The 5,640-nt window shown below is 43.9% G+C and overlaps 1 pseudogene; it reads right to left on the bottom strand.

Annotated features, from left to right (window-relative positions):
* Positions 1-4,120: 4,120 nt before the first annotated feature.
* LOC136638058 (5S ribosomal RNA) lies at positions 4,121-4,240 on the bottom strand (annotated as a pseudogene).
* Positions 4,241-5,640: the final 1,400 nt, after the last annotated feature.

The following is a 5,640-nucleotide window of genomic DNA, read 5'->3' as shown; positions in this document are numbered from 1 at the left end:
CACCAATCTCAGTTCAAATATAATGAACTTATTTTGCCTCTGGCAAAAAAAAAAAAAAAAAAAAGATAAAAAATTCCAAACTCACTGGAACCCCCACCATCCTGGATTCAGGAGTGGAACTATTTCTTTTGCTTGCTGTCTTTTGTTTACTTTTTCAATGGCAGTTAAAGTAGACCAGGAAAGTGAGAGTGACACACATCAGGGAAATAATTGCTAATGTGTAACACAATCTTGTTCTGTTTGGGGCTTAATTTGTCATATTTTCTGAATATGTAAACACCAAATCCCCAGAATTTAGTTTTTTTTTAAATGACAGGCCAATCCATTTCCTAGCAGAAACCATCAATCTAATGCATGTCACAGCTAAAACCCAGTCTTGACAAAATCCAGGGTTTATAAAAGTGACAGCAGAGAGGTAGAACAGTCCAGTTGTTGGGGCTTTGATCAGGGTTTGTGTGTCTTGAAATCACATTTTTGTTTCCAGACTTTCCAGTGCAACTTTATTTCATATGTTTATTTCATTCCTGTTCGATTACACACATGGAATTTGGAACCTGCCACATAAATGTGCTAGAACAGAATCACCCTGAGGTAGTGGACGGAGATTGGATATTCAAATTCCTATTTATGCATGTGGCTTACTGGTTAACCTTAGATCAATCATCAGGTCCTCTGAGAGAAATTTTATCAGGGGGACAAAGTTTCTTTTGGACCCTTCCCAAAGGGGGAGAAGAAGGGGTGAAACAGAACGGGGGGAAAGTGACAACAGGTGTGGGCAAAATGGGGGTGAGGAGGGGGGCAAAACGGGGCAGGGGGACGGTGCCAACAGCTCGGAAAACAGCCAGGCTTCCCAATGAGGAGCCCAGGTCTGCCTGCCCGCGCAGCGTCAGCAGCTAGATACAGTAATATAGAAAATCAAACACATTTCTAAGTCTTTCTAAAATCTTTTAAATATAGAAAATCATTGCAGAAGATTAGCATCATTGTATTTAGGCTCACAGAAGAATGAAAAGTATCCTGTGGGTTCTAAAACTTACTTCTGCAGCAGCTGTAGTCCCACAGCTGTGTCCCTGAGCTCCTACACACTCCTTCATGGTAAGCGAATCTACAAGCCAAAGAGCTACCATAGCAGGCCAGTTTCCTCCCAGATGTGACACTGTGTTCAGGAGCTTCATGCATGCATTCCTCAGCCTGGCGCACATGGCTTGTAGCAGCATCCATCCCCATGCCCCCATGGTAGCGTCCCTAGCATCCCACAGGAGCAGCATGTCCAGGTGAGATCTGAAAATAAGTAAGATCCCAGGAAATTTCTGGGCCCCTCCTTTGGCTCCTAGGCCCCTTTTTTGACCCTGGGTCTGGGTACAAATTACCCCCTGTACTCCCTCTCATGGGCCCTGCCAATCACTGACTTCTTTAGAGAATAGATTTGATGATAGATATGGGATGTATATCACCTTAAGCTGCTTGGAAGGAAGGATGTTATGTGATGTATCTTACGTATGTATGTATCCGACGTATGTATGTATCTTACGTATCTTACATATGTATGTATTCGACTGTCTTTTAATTTTATTTTCAATCTTATTGTTCGCACAATAATCTAGCCATTAATGAGGATAAAACCAAAATTTTGGTTTTTTTCCAAATCATGGAGGCCACTTCAATGGGCAATTAACAACTGCCCCATTGAACAAGTAAAAATCTTTAAATATCTTGGAATTTTTTTACACTACCAGCTCAAATGGTCTTTTCATAGGAATTTCGTGACTACCTCTTCCTCCCACCTAATTGCTGCAATCTCCAAATTCCACTATTCATCAGGCAATCAGTACGTTCCAGCAGCTCTTTTAATTTTTAATGCCAAATTGGTCTGCTTTATGGGGTCCCAACTTGGATTCAGGCCTTGTCCAATAAAATTGACCAGCTGGCAGCCTCTTTCTTTAGGCGGATCCTTGGGGTCCCCAATTATATTAAGTTGGCCACTCTGGCTTTTGAGCTTAGTATTCATCCTCCTTCCATTCTGGCCTGGAAATCTACTTTTAAATTTTGGCTACGTCTTTTTTTTAAGATTGATCCTGATTCTTTCCTTGGTTATTTACTTAAAGACCCTTTCAATCTTCCTGGTCTGTGTTTTGTATTTCTAAATTAGCCTCTCTTGGCATTTCTTTAGACTCTCTTTTTAATTACAACTTTGATCAGGCTTTATCCCACATTCTTGAGAGACTCCAGGAGTCTGAACACCGGTGGATATTTTCTAACATGAACCGGATCTGTTCCCCCATTTATTATGGAATCTCTCCCGCTTTAGCCAATGGCCATTCCTATTTCCAACTTCTTGTGAACCCCCTTGAGAGGAGGGCTTTTATGTTAGCTCGGCTTAACATATTTCCCTCCGCGATGTTGAATGGCCGTTACTCTCTGGTTCCCTTTGATCAAAGGCGCTGTAACTGGTGTGGTATTGAGCCTGATTCTGTTATCCATTTTCTTTGTATTTGCCCAACATTCAACAAACTCCGCTGCTCCATTTTGGGCCCTGTTATCTCTAATTATTCTGGCCCCCCTCATCTTCTCGCAGCGTTTCTTCTACACAACTTCTCGCATGATATTACATCTCTCGTTGCTGAATTCCTCACAAAGGTCCTTCTTGCTAATAGTTCCAAGCAGTCCTGATTGGCGCATGTGGGCATAATCTCTCTGTGGTTATATATAATTAATGATGGTTTGTATTGGTGCAGTTTATTTATCTATTTAACTAATTATGTATGTTGTGTGTATGTTGTAGCTCTTTTTTCTTTTTGCTATGCCATTAAAGGTTGCTGAAATTGAAATTGAATTGTATGTATCTGACTGTAATGTCCATGGTGGGAGGAGGCCCCGCCCCTGGGGTAGCTACCGAGCATGGGGGGCTTACCCAGTCAATGTGTTGTGGTCAGCAGTGGAATGAAGGATGGGAGACAGATACAGTTTGTTCTACATAGGCGGTTTACTAGTGTCAGCCGTTTTACATTCATGGGGCCTGTTACTTCACAGGCCGCCGAACCTTATGCAGACTCATGCTGTCGTTGTCCAATAGACTCTGGTCCCGACCCTTTCTGCCACTTTGTGGTTCCAGCCTGAGCTCTCCGACCAGTGTCCCTTGGCCAGGGGTCCGGGCTCTTGATGGCTGCAGCCCCGCAGGTCGGGGTCAGGCTGGCTGACCTTGGGAGGACCCTCGGTACCTCTGTGCTTGCCCTCTGATCAACTGGCCACCCTGGGGTATAGGTGGCTATGAGACCTTGTCTCCATAGCCCCGTCTCTCCTGGATTCACCCCCAGGGTCCAGGCGGGTCCTGGATCAGGTAGATCTCCACCCCAGCCTCCTCTCTCCTGGGAAGAAGTCAGCACCATCCCTCTGGGGGCCTCACTCTCTCCCCTTAGGCAGGGGTGACTATCCCCCTTTGGCTTCCCTCTGGCCTTACTCCCCTCTGGAGAGCAGCGACCTCTCCCTTTGCTCTCCAGGCTCCTTTTGAAGCCACCCTCAGGTTTGTCCAGCCCCACCCCTTCTGACCACATGCCTGCTTGCTGTTCACAGCTGGTCCTCGGCCCTACTTCCAGGTAGGTGTTCTGCTGGGGACCCCAATCCTGATAGCACTTGGGTCTTACCCCTGAGGAGGCCTCTACTCTTGAGGAGACCCCTTCTCCTGGGAACTCCTGGCCACCAGGGCTGGGCCCAGGTGACACCGACATACAAGACATATTGGTGATATATACCAATATTGGAATTTACTCTTTATTTTCTAACAGCAAGTATTTGATTTCTCAATAGAAATGAATGCATAGCATATTGGCCGTAGCTCTGTTCAAATGATCTCTGAAGGCATGGGAGGGGGATGGCAGCTGGAATCACATACATATTCTGTCTACTGTACAGATTATACAACTTGGATGCTCTCATTGTATTTGGATATGGTACAGGGCACAAAGAGGAAGCCTGAGCATGCACACGTTACATATAGGCTCTATAGAGAAACAGGTTAACACATGGAAGACACGAGCAGGGTTAGAGGATATGAGCCTGATGCACCCGCCACATATCTGAATAGAATGGTTGGCAACCTTCAGTCTCGAAAGACTATGGTATAAGCCTACAGCACCCGGTATTCCCAGGCGGTCTCCCATCCAAGTACTAACCAGGCCTGTCCCTGCTTAGCTTCCGAGATCAGACGAGATCAGGCACATGCAGGGTAACAGTTGCTGTATCTGAATAGGGCCAATACCTAATGTTACTTCAGAAAGAATGAGGTGGGGTACCTTTCAGAGACCATTTTAGAGGGTTTTATTTTAGAGGAATTTTCTGGTCTCCATAGTCTTTGCTGCCAACCATGTCTAAGCAAAGCAGAATAAATTATGCATCCTGTACAAACATATATGATTTATTCAGGTTGCAGAATTTTGCGCATGGAGCTTCCATCTTTATTGAAATGAGTGGCAAACCTGCCCAGGCAAAGGCTAACCATGTCACCATGTCAGTCTGTCCATCTGTCATCTCTTTCTCTTGGGTTCTATAAAAATAAAGCAGCATTCTTGCCTCCCAAGTTTGTTTTTGTTCCAGCACAGCAACTTAACATTATATAGCATTAGTCATGTGATGAAACTCTGAAAGTGGTCAGCAATGGGGGTATTTTCTAGCTTAAATAATATATCTCTGGGTGACTTTCAAAATAAATCTAAATCTTCTGAATTATACAGCAGTTGGGCCTTTAGTTATTATGGCAAAGGGTGCTCTATAAATACTAAAATGGATTGCTCAGGTAGAATTGAGTTATTCTAATGGGAACAGACAGGCGAGGCTGCTGTTTTTCATTAAACCAGCCTATAATTTTAGCTAATGGCACTGGTTCATTTATACTTTCTCACTTCTCTGTATATGCCGCATGAAGAATGAAGTTCTCAGTAATAGCTAAACATAAAAGTAAGTGTCTATTTAAATCATATTATAACGATTTAGTAGCTGGGCTAGGCAAGTTTAAATCTATGTATTGTGTGATAAATGCAAACTTGTGAAAGGTATTTTTTTTTTAAAACCTTGAAAAAGAGTAGTTAAAAGAAAGAAAGGATGTGACATTGGCAGGATGTGACATTGGCTTTGATATGAAAGATGCCATCCCCATCACCACAGCTGCATTGAAGTTGCACATCTGCAGGACTATGGACTTCTGCACCATTAGTCTAATGGGGCTCAAGGGACCAGGGGGCATCAGCGCTCACAGTGCCTGACCTGCCTTCCCTGAATGGGAGCTGCTCTGTTGAGTGCAGTATTGTGTTCTTGCTGTGCTTTATTTCCTGGCCTCCGTTCCTCAGGTGGAAACAGCGAACTAAAGTGACATTTCCCTCTGGATTGTTTTAAAGATGAATCAGGTAAGGGAATAGTATCACCCCTTGGGGCTTGGTATAAATTTGCATTTTATTATCACCACTATTGGCAGCAGCAAGCAGTACGGTACTATTTCATTTCACTGGAGGGCTAACAGATTTGACAATGCATATCGCTGACACCTAACAGCAGGTAGAGAAAACGTCCTGCTCTCAAAAACAATGGACTTGCCATACATTCCCTAATGCATTGTAGTCTGTGTGGTGTGTGATGGACATCCTGATTTTA

The sequence above is a fragment of the Tiliqua scincoides genome, chromosome 1 (genome assembly GCF_035046505.1).
Source record: "Tiliqua scincoides isolate rTilSci1 chromosome 1, rTilSci1.hap2, whole genome shotgun sequence".
Classification (NCBI taxonomy): Eukaryota; Metazoa; Chordata; class Lepidosauria; order Squamata; family Scincidae; genus Tiliqua; species Tiliqua scincoides.
This window is presented reverse-complemented; position numbering and strand designations above follow the sequence as displayed.